Source organism: Haplochromis burtoni, unplaced genomic scaffold (assembly GCF_018398535.1).
Source record: "Haplochromis burtoni strain Fernald_Lab_line unplaced genomic scaffold, NCSU_Asbu1 Contig_434, whole genome shotgun sequence".
NCBI classification, from domain to species: Eukaryota; Metazoa; Chordata; class Actinopteri; order Cichliformes; family Cichlidae; genus Haplochromis; species Haplochromis burtoni.
Genome location: NW_024582795.1, coordinates 110,267 through 123,586, shown reverse-complemented (window position 1 = coordinate 123,586; position 13,320 = coordinate 110,267). Strand labels below are relative to the sequence as shown.

The 13,320-nt window shown below is 41.7% G+C and overlaps 1 protein-coding gene across 2 annotated transcripts in view; it reads left to right on the top strand.

Moving 5' to 3' along the window:
• Nucleotides 1-1,005: 1,005 nt before the first annotated feature.
• LOC102312308 (complexin-2) overlaps nt 1,006-13,320 on the top strand; it is a 61,315-nt gene continuing 49,000 nt past the window's right edge. Inside the window, exon 1 of one of the 2 annotated variants that reach the window (XM_042213316.1) lies at nt 1,006-1,253. The gene's annotated coding sequence lies outside the window, so the exon portion shown is untranslated. The remainder of the gene's footprint in view (nt 1,254-13,320) is intronic. The other variant, XM_005950853.3, reaches the window with a different exon arrangement.

Sequence of the window (13,320 nt, the reverse complement as noted above, 5' to 3'; positions counted from 1 at the left end):
TAAATAAACCTAAACTAACGCCTGGTGGTGCTTAATTGTGAGGACTGCGAGTTTGTTTCATTCGGCTGATTCAGCCGTGATGTTAGCGTGACACGCAGGAGGCAGCACCTGTCCTATCTGTTTGCACAGGATCTGTGTACATGCGGGTGTGTTTGCTCAGCGATAAAGGAGCTCGGTAATGACACGTTAACAATGAGTGCATTAGCGTTAGGCATCACGAGGCTTCGGATTGACGGCCTCCGGCTACGCAGGCTGCTCTGAGAGCTGCGCTGGCCCCGGATGCATCAGCGGCACCATTGTTTTGATTCATAAAGAAATAAAAGCCAGTATGTGGCCTTTGCATCTGTTCTCGGTCACATTGTGGGCATTTATTAAGTTATAAACTACCTACAGCTGCATGACAATAAAATCTGAACATCCTGTTATTTCACTGTTTCAACTCCCATGAGGGCTTGATGACTCAGGACCAGCTGTTTGACAACTCTAGGCTATTTTAAACTTCCAAACTTTCCCTTGAAGCCTGCATTGTTCAAAATTAAAGTGACACATGCAAGTCCCCCTGTCTGGTGCTTTCTTTCACGTCTACGTGTACAGCAGGCTAACTTTGAATTTACAAACAGCTGCTGCAGCTGGCTTCCTGTCGTGCGCCCACCTTGTCCACATGTATATTTCTATGAATGCTATTTTTTAAATGGCAGTGTCAGGCCTCTGTGTGAAAGATGTAGCATTCGGTTATCAAAGTGTCCTCTGATCACATCTGGCAAAATAAAATAGATGGCATACTGTAAACTGGAATATTCACGCCCGCAATCAAAATAAATGAATTCACCGACACCCCATTAAAACCTCTGAGGGTAAAATCCTATTTTGTGTTCTGGCCTCTTTTAAATTGTGCACCTTTGTCAGCTTAAACACTGTTCTCTTTGAATGGACTTTATGTGTATCCTAACAGGCTCACTTGTTGGTGGTGGCGTGCGCACTTTGGAGAATTTAAACAAAGCACAAAGCAGCGTCTCTACTTTTACACGGATTCGCGCTCCTGTTGAGAATCTGTCGCCATATGCTCTCTCTCTCTCTCGTCTTGGAGGAACAGAGTGGAGGCTGTGAGGTAATAGTGCGCAAGAGGGGGTGGTGGAGAGAAAGAGAGCGCGCGCGTGTGTGTGAGAGACTGGATATAGGACAGGCATCAAACGAAAGCTCTCCTGCAGACTGGTCGGGATCCCTTCGGCCCCTCGGTCCTTCAGACGCATCAGGTTAGTGAAAGCAAACGCAGCGCATGTTAGACGATGAGAGAGCCCGCGCTGCCGGGACGCCGCGGGGACCCCCGGTGCTCCGTGCTTGTTTGTGCATTAGTGCTGCAGCTCGGGTGGATGGAGGGGGAGCTGGCACTCTCGGTGAGGCAGACGGTTTTAGGCGTGAGGCTGTTTTGGTCTCGGTGTGTTTGTGCACGCGGGCGGGCTGCAGGTACGCGCTTCACCTGCTGGCGCGATGTCTGTGCACAATCCGCGCGGCTGTGGGCTGAAAGAGCCACTTCTGGCACCGGGGCGCGGAACACAAAGGCATGCTGCGGATATCTCCCCCTCCCTCCTGCTCCTCCTCTCCCCTCTCGCTCTGTGCCTTCCGTTTTTTTCCAGGTAAAGGCGGATCTCCTCAATCCTCCGCCGCCATCACTCGCATTCAAAGGTGTGCGTTTTGTGACAGAGACGGGAGAGGAGGACGAGGCTGTAGGGGAGTCAGCCGAGGGAGGAGGAGGGCCTGGCCGGCTCCGGTTCTCCGCAGTGTTGGTGTTGGTGTCGGCGGGGCCGGCCGGCGGAGAGCCGGAATTATTTATAGCAGCCAGCCCGCTGATTGGCTTTATGAGCAGAGGGTGCCGTCACAGAGGAAGTCTCCGTTTGTGTTTGGCATCGTGAAAATCAAGTGTGTGTGCCTCCGTGCATGCGCACACATGCGCACGCGCTTTTGATTAGCGTTTGATAGGCGGTGTGTGTGGAAATGAGTGAGGCACCCAGCCAATCACCTGTAGAAACGTAAGAGCAGCGGATCATTTACTCAAGTTTCCACCGCATGCTTCTCACAGACACAGTTACTGCAACTCTCACAGCTCTGAGCACGACGTTTATTTCAGATAAAGATTTCACTGACAGTGTCAGAGCCTTCATTGGTGCCTGATCCTGGATGGGTTAGTTTATGATGTGTGCCACAGACAAACAGCTCAGCAGTAAAATGTCTCTCAGACGTTCCTGCATTAACTAAATGTTTGTATTGTTATGTTTTTATATTCCCTGTCACATGGAAAGAAAGTAAATGTGTAAAAACGTAACTGTCTTTCAGCTCAACTTAAAACGAATCTACATGACACATACATATCAGCTACCATCATAGATCAGTCTGAAATGAAAATGAACTTTGACATGCAGACTGGAGCAGCCAGTCGTAGATAACTTCCTGTGTATCCACCTTTTCTCAAGCAGCCAAACACTTGACCACCTTTTGTAGTGTAGAATTTAGTATAATTGTAATTTTATACTCTCACTGTAAGTGTCATTAAAGTGTGAGATTGCATGCATATCTGAATTCTTATGGTCAGCCCACCTGAGATCAAGGTGGCAGTCATGTCTCACCCAGCGCTCCCACAGCCTGCTGTGACTCCAGACACACGTGTGGTTGTTCTGATTGTGGTTGTGTTGACTGCAATGCTGAGATGACACTTGGGTCTCTGCTACTGTATGTAACGCTGTTGAGTAATAGCACATATTATGATAAAAGCTTTGCCATTTGAAATCCCATGTGGTTTCATATCATATCAGACATATTCATATCAGCCCAGATTCAAACACAACCGTAGATGGAGCAGTAATCTCTGCTGCCACAGTGCCACCTTCACATTCGAGTAACTGACAGCAAATTTATTTACGTGTTAAGCATCACATCATCTTGCCTTTCTGCTGTATCTGCAAAGAGCTTCCCTAAACCCATATAGTTCCTGGACTGGACAAAAAAAAATCCCACAACCACCTTTGGAGAGAACATTTAATCCGAGTTAAATCCAGATGTATTGTTCAAAAACAATGTTTCCACCTTAATCCTTCAGGAGCTGCAATAATTAACTTATCAGACAAGAGTCAGGCTTGTTATCCACCAACACGAACAGCCTTTTTTTATACATCAAGGTAGACATACACCCTCCAGTATTTCTGGCACCTCATTTTGATGTTTTTATTCCTATTTTTTCATCCATTCACATAAACTGTATGATTGAATAGCAGTGGGGATTACTCTTGTTTTAAAAGTTTAGCTGCTGCTAACCAGAGCGCCCCAGCGCTTCCTGTCTCATGTGTCGGTGTTCTAGTCAGTGTGGTAGTTATCATTATCATTCAGCGTCTTCTCCAGCTGCACAGAGCAGACCTTATACTTATGCTTATACTTCCAGAGAACACCTTGTATCTCATTTATTTATTTTTAAAAGTATTTATTGAAGTTAGAGTCACATTTTTACAGAAAAATACATATATTGCACGAGTGCATGCAATATATGTATGCACTCATGCAATATATGGGGGGTGGAAGTGCCCTTGTTTTCAGTATCTTGATAGTTTTTTGCTATCAGGAAAATACTTGTGCCACTAGACAGATCCCGTGAAACAGAGAGGTGCTGGCATCGGAAAACTACTTTTTACAGGATTTACTTTTGAAATAATATCTTTACATGTGTCCTGTATCATTATGCATTTCATGTAACCCACGAGAGCCTGTAACTGTGCATGCGAGTCATTTGCTCAGTTGGAAAGCTGATTTCTGATAACCTGTAATTTTATTCATATATTGGATATAATGTGGATACTTAGGTTTGTATGATTTAACTTAACTTACTACTTATCTTAATTTACTTTAACTGATTCTTGAAAATTCAGTTTTCTTATTATATGTAAATACCAAAAATCTTACATGCTAAAGGACTTAAAAGTTACAGCCCCTCCAGTAAACGGTATGCTAGCAGTAACATTTATTTTTCCTACTTTAATCGTTTATTTTTTACTTAAAAACACAACAAAGAGTACAAATGTATTTCATTGTATTTTCTGGATTGATGAGATACCTGAACTACCTGATCTATCTGAACCAATGCAAAGGAGGCTGGAGATCAAGTTATGGCCTTGGCTTGCACTGGTGCCTCTACAGCTCGCTCTCTTTTATTGACGATGATCACTCGGCAGTCCCGGAGTCAGAACGCAATCTTAAAAACACACATCACAGACAGTCAAGGTGAGGAGAATGATCTGCTGTCTATTCTTCATTGATCCCGTAAGTGTGCGTAGAAAAGAATGCATTTCCATGATCAGCACTGCATTGCTTTTCTGTTCTCACAAAAGAAAATCAGCCAGTGTTCAACAGTTGAATAAAACCGAGCATCGCTGGCTTTGTGCTCCTGAGCTGTGAGACGTTTGAGTGACAGCTGCACAGAAAAAATTCGCCCGGCGTGTTGGCATTCTCGCTCTGTCTGTCACCCCACTGTTGCCACAAACAGACCTCTATCACTGCGCTGATAGGCCATTATCTCGCGTTAGTCACTCTGGATGCATGATCACTATAAAAGCTGTTTGTGTGAATTTTGTTCAGTTTTTCGACAAATAAAATGTTACTGAAAACAATGTAAAGGACATCACACTTTATGTCACTTGTTTTACATGTCTGCATTCCTCTGTAATCACACTTTCAGTGCTCTTTGGCAGTGATGTTACTATGCTGCCCTGTTAAGGATCTCATGTAGTTCAGATATTTAGATTTTAAAGGTTTAACAAGTCAGTTAAGATGAAATAAATATAACACGAAAAAGAACGACTGAGCTCTGAAAATAGGAATATGGCAGCTGCCTGCACCGGCAAAACACTGCCCTGCTGTGCTAACATTAGCATTATCAGGGATCCTTTCTTCCTGAAACACTATCTTTATGGTCACAGGGTGGGTGGGGATATGTCAGCTGAGGCACGGTGCACACTGGACAGGCTGCAAGTCCACCACATGAGGCAGCCAGAGTCAGTCACACCCCATTAAATATGATGTTTCATGTCATGGCAGAAATCTGTGCACAAAAAAAAATATTGCATTTATATTTATTAGCATGTTTACCCAACATGTTGCATGATAGACAATCTCTGTTATTGAGGTCTGTGTTGAGGCTGTGATTGCTAGAGTGAGGTAAATCACATTTACACAAGGTTCATCAGCTGAAGATTGTCTAAATTCTTTAAAATGACTTATTATTGTCTAAAATCCAGTATGACTAACAGAAGTTCTAACAACTCACAAAAATATTTGGCATATGCACTCTACATTTCACCAAAATTCAAAATAATTATGGTCGTGGTTAATCACTACTGGTAGAAACCTTCATATGTGACGTTCTGAGTATTTGTATAAAGAACAATTCAGTTTGTGTGTGAGAGTGTGTGTGTGTGTGCTTTTTGTTGTGCTGTCACTCTACAGGAGCTTCTCTGCAGGAGTGACTGCATGCCCGAGAGTCTTCATAAAAGATGCAATATTTGTAGCCAGCTGTGCACTGCAATACCTTCACTCAGAGTTCTTTATTTAGAGAGAATCTCACAGATTTCACGCCGTGAGATCTCTCACTTTTCCTTCGCTCTCTAGTACAAATAAGTGACTACTCAAAAAGTTTAAGTGCTGAAAACATTGTGTCTGTGTTTGTGGCTCAATTTACCGCTGTATTCATTCATTGCCTGTTTGCCTTATGTGTGGATGGCAGCATACAAAAATAACACCAGGACACCAGCTGTGATGAAGGGAACACTGGAAGAGAATATGTCAGAATCTGAGAGTAAGTCATATATGTAAATAAATTCAGTCGATCAATTAATGGTCACCACATCTGAGAGTATTATTATTGCACTGCCAAGAATCTAAATTAACATTTTCATCAGAATAGCTCATAGCATGATGCTGCCGCCGCCGTGCTTCACCGTATATTTCTCCTGATGAGTTTCTTTTTTCTTCATGTCTCGACAAACAGCTGTCTGATCTGACTGCACTGCTGAGAAGTGCAGTTTCACCATAAAGGGTGCTAAATGTGTTTTCTATAATGCTTTCACACAGCATGTTTGCAGTGAAGTCCACAATCATCATCAGAGGGTGATGACAGCAGCATGTTATGGGTGTTTATAGGCCAGAGTTTGATAGCGTTTGCTTTATAGTGTAAGTAAAGTCTTCACTGCCAGTAGATTTCCATGCACACAGCATGCAGTATTCCCACTTTGTTTTTGTAAGTTGTTTGGACCAGTAAACTCAAAAGCTGAAGGCTATAATCAGCGATTTTTAAACAGGAATGTCAGAATTATCAAAGTGATATTCAGGACAGTGAACTGTTTTTGTCTATCCTGCATCCCATGATTAAGCAGGTTTAATAAGTACTTTTATACCTTTTGAAACATTTATCCTTGGATGGGGCAGAGGTGCAGTGGTTGGCAATGTGACCTCATAACAAGAATGTTCTGTGGTCCAGTCTCTCTGGGGCCTTTCTGCATATGTTTGCACAGGATTTCTCCGGGTGTCCTGGTTTTCTCTGACAGTCTAAAAGACCGAGGAGTGACTAGCAGAAAAGGATTAGCTTCTTTGTAGTGACCAGAGAACATGGAATATATGTGACATTCAGCAGCTTGTAGTGACAACAGAAACAGAAACTTTAGTGGATCAAAGTTAAACTTCTCTCAGCTCTGAGGTGAGGAGCTGTGAGGACTGGGCCCATATGGAAAAGATATATATAAATCTTATAAAGTTTTTATCTGTCTTGTATGAAACTTGTATGAAAAGCATACAAGAGTGAAAACACATATAAGATCCCTTGAAAAATTATATAATGAAACTTGTATGTTTTGTATACTTACTAAAAAAATATATGAAAGTAATGAGAAAGTGGCCACTTTCATGAATAAATCATATATGTTTTTACTATTTCTTTTCCATATGGGGGGATTTGAAATTGTCTGTAGGTGTGAGAATGATAAAGCACTAAAAGTACTAATAAACATGTGCACAAACATGTCTCACTGAGACTATGAGAGTGCTGTTTTTCATTTCCATTGCCTCAGATCTTCACATTTTTGATGAAATTCCAGTTTCCTTCACTGTGTGTCAGCAAAAGGACTCTTGGGCAATGTTCCCTCTAATTTTTCATGTGTCTGAGCGAACACACAAACTCCCTGAGCGGTCCCTTGGACCACTGTGAGCGACATTAGACGTGTGCGCTGTGGTAATGCCAGCATTGAATCCATCCAAGTTACATGTTTATTAGAATAATCAAATTGCAGCATTTACATTTGTGTTAGACTACTTTTAATTAACTGCTTTAGCCCACTTACAATGAAAATTAAAAAAAAAATCTTGTTCATGACCTGTGTAGTATGTTAACACTATTGGGAGTAAAAATAACTTGAAGTCCAATTTTGAAAAAACAACTTTTTTTTTTTTTTTTTATAAAGCTCTGACTTGTATTATGAGTCTGTGGTCTGGGAGAGAGTCCTGTAACTCTGTGTCTGCAAACTACAGTATATAAAGACCAATGTTGGGCAATTATATAGTACTTCTTCAAAAAAGTAACTGAGTTATGCAAACAACAACGTTTTTTTGCAGCTGTTTACCTAAAAATGCAGCCAAGGCGTTTTTTTTAAATAAACATTTCAAACTATTTACAGAACAATCAGCTATTCTGCATCAAATTTGATGCCACACAAATTATTTGTGCCACTCCAAAAAATTATTTCTGTCCACTATGAGATAAAGGAGAACAACACCCTGATACCTGCAGGCCTGACAACAGGAGATGTATCAATCCTGTAACACCTGTAACATTCAGCAGTCGCCTCATTGTTCTGACACATGCAACAAAACTATTGACTATTGACTCTGGTTTTACGTGGCCTATCAACACAATTTAAAAACAGGTATAAAGTCCACACTTCTGCTATTGTGTCCTGTCAATTGTTCTGTCTTGCTCACATCTCCAATAGTTGTACACGTTGTCATTAACGTGGCTTCACTCCACATCAGCCACGCTGCTTTGCTAGCTAAAACACTGTTGTCAACACATAAGGACGCTGTCATAGCCTGTCAACGACGTTGATTAGCTGCGTATATACGAATGTGAATCGCATCATTGGCTGGACTATGGGATAAGGTGGCATCGTTCTAATCCCATACGGGAGCAGCCAGTCACTTACTGACTAACACTGCAAAACAGAATTGTTAAAGTTTTAATTTTAATTTCAATTCAGGTTAGATTTTTTTTGTGCGCAACGCAGATTTTCTGTGCGCAGAGACCGTGCCAGCAGTGCGCAATTGCACGCGCGCAGCTTAGAGGGAACATTGCTCTTGGGTTATTTTGATTGTAAGCTAGAAAAATACGCCTTTTGAAGCAGCTAAGCTGTGATCATATCTGTGGACATGATTTACTGTGGTAATTAGGAAAATAATTAATGAAAACTAATGCTTTGTAGCAGGAGTAACCCTGCTGAGATCAGGCATGCAAAAGCGGTCCAAGTTTGTGAGAAAGGACACTCGGAGGCCTTCCTCGTCCCAACACTGGCTGCGCCAAAGCCTCAGATATGCTGAAAATTCAGCTCAGTGGTATGAAAGTAACTTTATTTAATTTAAAGTGAATTTCACACACACAGCATACTCTGGCATGGACACTTAATCCATCTGTTTTCAGGGGCTGATAGTGGCTGGATGGAGTGTTTTTAATTTTTCTGAAATGCTATGCAGATAACTGATGCTTCATACTGAGCTCTGATGAGGCTCAGTCTGTGCCTGGCTCGACTGAGCCTGAACTACTGCGAGAGGGTTGGATACTAGCTTGACACCACCCGGGGGACATTTAGGGATGCTGTCACATGGAAATAATAAGCATAGATACGAGTGCCAGGGTAGACGTTCAGCTCACAATTGACCTTGTTGTTCTCCTGTGATGATTTTCAGGGTAGTCAACTTTTTGCCGTTTCATTTGGCTTCATTCATGACTCAGTGGTCTGAAACCAGGTGACCTTTTCAGAGGCAGCACCGTGGCATTAATGGAACATAAGTTTGGAGCTTGTTTCTGCTTTCTGTCCCGATCCAGTCTGTCTTCACATTTTTGCAGTTTTTTTAATTATTTACAATTTTGTCAGCTTGTTTGGCATAAGGCTTCATTTAGCCTCAAAATGTTCTTTTCTTCTATATATCATGCTGGCTGGACATGAAGGAGCATTATAGAAACTTAAAAAATAAAAACAAGTCCTTGAAATCAAAATTTTAGAACAACTAGCCCTATTCAACTAACGTACCTTTATCAGCGGGACTATTTTTGTTTAGTCAATATAAATTTGTTTTGATTTGATGAGATGAAGAAAGGATAGGTGTGCAAACCTAAAACACTTTATTTGACATTTTGCCCCTTTTTTCATAGTTTTATTGATGTTTTTGGAGGTCACTACCCAAAAGAGTTGGCAGTTCAAATTGTTTTGCTTGAACAGTATAAAGTTTCGAACGAGCACATACTACTACTACTACTACTGTCAGCTGCTTCTTTGTCACAAGGGGGCACCACAGCAGGCAGCTCCACACGTTTGATTTGGCATTTTTAGTTTCAGTGACACATCTTCCTTTTCTTTTTCTAGTTCTGATGTTTTTAACAAATGTACAGCCCATTGTGGATGTTTCTTATTTATAGTCACACTGTAAATGTGTTTCTTTCTCTTGATGGCCTTAGCCAGTATCTGAGTGCTAAATGTAGTTTCACATCGAGTGAATTCATGTGCTGAAATTACAATAAAACCCCTGAATCCTTACAAATGTAGAGCACGCAAACACCCGAGACCTTACATGAGAACAAGAGTAATAGAATAAACAACATCACAATGATATATGGGAATATGACAGTAAATACTAAATATTAATCTAGTATTTACCCAGAACACAAGAGACCAAGGAAGACTAACAGAGGGGCAGCCGCGCCACTGTCCCAGAAAGAGCTGAGGAGAGTCCCAGATGAGGGTTCACTCAGCAGCTGCGGAGCAGAAGCCAGGGGGAGTTGCAGTGACACGCCCGTGAGCTCCGCCGGCAGCCAGCTGTGCCTGAGTGACCAAGCCCCAGGCCCAGAGGCCGGGGGCACCCCACCTCCGAAGTGGCCCGAGGACCTGCAGTTCAAAAAAGTGCCCCTCCGACAGCCAAACCCATCTGTTCTCTGATTGGATTGTTTAATTTGTGATTGACATGACATTGACCAATCAGCTTAAAGGAAGAAAAATAGGGTCAAAATTCGTACTTGTAACTTGCAGGGTTTTTTTTGGCTAAGTCCACACAGAAATCTTTTTTATGCACGCACAAATCTTTTTTACACATACAAATCTTTTTTACGCACACACAAATCTTTTTTACATATACAAATCTTTTTTACAAGTACAAAATATTTATGACCACATTTTGAGCCCATATTCGCTTCCCAACCCCCTGAGCCACGGTCGCCCCAAATAATAATAATTAAATAATAATTCTCCATAAATAAAAGAAAACAATGTTGTTTTTGTGCATAACAAAAAGCTCACAACTGTGCAGTCAAAATGTAAACTAACAGACGCTGAGCATAATAACAAAGACAGATTTCACAGCTGCTATATTCCCAAATTCTACTGCGTGACTGACAGCCTTCAGTTTGAAATCTGCTTCGTAACCATGTCTCTTACAGGTGCCATTTATGGTCCTTATACACACACAATACAGTAATATTACGTTGATGCACTGTACGTATTACTCCGCGAGGCGATTACTCTGTATTACTTCGCGTATTACTCCGCGACTACGGTAGCCGTAGTCTGGAGCCATCAAGCGGTGCAGCTGCAAAGTCGTACTAAAACATTTTTTGACAGATTGCTGAGCACCGTGTACCACATAAAATCAGTTCACGGTCAGTAAGCACAACCAGAATTCATATATAAGGCGCACTGTCAAATTTTGAGAAAATGAAAGGATTGTACTAGGGGCTGCATGGCCTACAATCCCCACAGGGGATGCATATCGTTAGCTCGTTAGCGCAATTAGCTCGCTAACACGTTGACGCCGTCCAGCCCCACGCACGGGGCGATCCGCGGTAACTCGTTAGCGGAGATTTGCCATGTCCATCTTGTCGTTGCCTGCAGGTGAAGCGATGGGGGAGGGGGAGTTGTGTTCAGTGAAGGAGAGGCGAGGCCGAATAGTTGCGTAGAGACAAAAGTGGACAGAGAAAGAGAGGCAAACTTGCGGCTCCACAAGTATAATTATAACGTAACATTATATCAATTATATCGATTAACATTATAAATTGGACTTCAATACTATGTCAATATAAACGATATTGTCACATCTTTATATCTCGTATAAAAATATATCGATAATTTAAAAAAAACTCAATATATCGCCCAGTCCTACCTAACCCTTACCCTAAACCTAACCATAACCTAATTGTAACCCTGACACTAAAACCACATTTTGAGCCTCAAACAGGCCTTCAAACTTATGAGGACCGGTGAGTGTGTCCTCACAAGTGACTGTTGGTTCTCACAAGTATAGTAGAATGCAGATTTCGGTCCTCACAAAGATAGCTAGACAGGAACACACACACACACACACACTGTTACACTTCTGGTTGTTGTGGATGAAGCTCCAGTGTAATGACAGAAGGTTTGCCCATCGAAGACTTTCAACATATTTAGTAGAAGACCGTCAGCATGTGGTAAAGTTGGTTATTTCTTTCCATCATATTGATAGAGGTTAATTTCTGCTTCATCTGACCACTGCTTTCTCCACTCTGCTATTGTGTCTCACTGCAGTTTGTGTCAGGGTCTGGCTGTGTGGCAAGCAGAGGCTGGACCCAAATGCAGGACTCCAAAGATGAAACATGAACTTAATCAGCTTTATTGCTGAGAACTACAAACTCAAAGCACAAAACAATAAACTCCTGGCGTGGTAACTAGGCTGCAAAACATGAAGCACACAGCAGGAGGACATGAAGACTGCTGAGGTGACGAGGAACAGTGATAAACTAGAGACTTAAATACACGGGATAACAGGAGGATGGGACACAAGTGGAAACACAGCAGAAACAAATCTGACTGATGGAACAGGGGAAGCAAAACTGAACATACACCTGAGACAAGGTAGCTTCAAAATAAATCTTATCAGTAGGAGAGACAGAGAAGGAGAGAGAGAGACGTTAAGGAGTGTGCTAAAGACAGAACACAGAGACGAAGACTATAATGGACAGGACATGACAACAAGACTGGCAAGCACAGGAAACACTGCAGACAAAACCAGAACCACTAGGGATAAACAACAAGAAAAACTAAACTAGGAAATATGAGTCAATCTAGAAACACCATAATGATTAGTCCATAAACACACAGCACTGGATCAGCAACCCTAGACAATGACAGTCTGTATCTTCATTTTGGATCTGACTAGTCCTCAGAAGTTTACCAACATCCCTTTATGGCTTCACTGACTTTCTTAAGGCACTTTCCTCACACTGTCTTTGTGCTCATCGTGTAATATATTTCAACAATTAGTAATAAATTGTGCTTTTGTATGTTGGTGTTCAGTTAAATCCAATAACTAAACTTTTATCAGATTTTTTTAAACCGCTCTTGCACACATTAGTCTCAAGGAAATCTAGATGACAGAATAATAAGACATTTTGCTTCACATCAGCATTTCTGGGTGCTTTGTTTGAGTTTCTTTTTTTTTTTTTTGGCAACGTGCTCCTTAAACAGTCATCATTTTCCCATCTGGCTGTATTTGATCCCTTGTTCCCTGTCAATACATAATTATCTGTATATCAGTGTGACTGCCTGTCAGCTGCTTCGGCTGATATTCATTCAACGTATCAGTTTGCTAAGCGACACATCGTCTGGTCCGTTTGTCCCTCGACACATCTGCCTGCTTTTCTGATTATCCCAGTCTACCTGCCTGTCTCTTCGTACCCAGACAGATGCGCTGTGCAGCGGCTCTAAATTGATGACTCATTCTAAAACCTGTATGAGTCATCGATGCCTCCCTGGCTCATTACGAGTCTCACACCTGTGATAGATTTCACTTTGTTTCCCATTAGGTGACTCACTGTAAAACATTTTCACATTTATTGCTTTTTAATGACCACTCAGACATTTAATGGACTTGTAGTGGGCTCGGGGTCAGTGTGATGTGATGTCACTTTGACCCCCTTACTTTCTGCTTAAAAATGCAAACTCATAGTTTTATTATGCTTCTCCTCATTTACTTTAATATACTGTTACAGTTATGCTA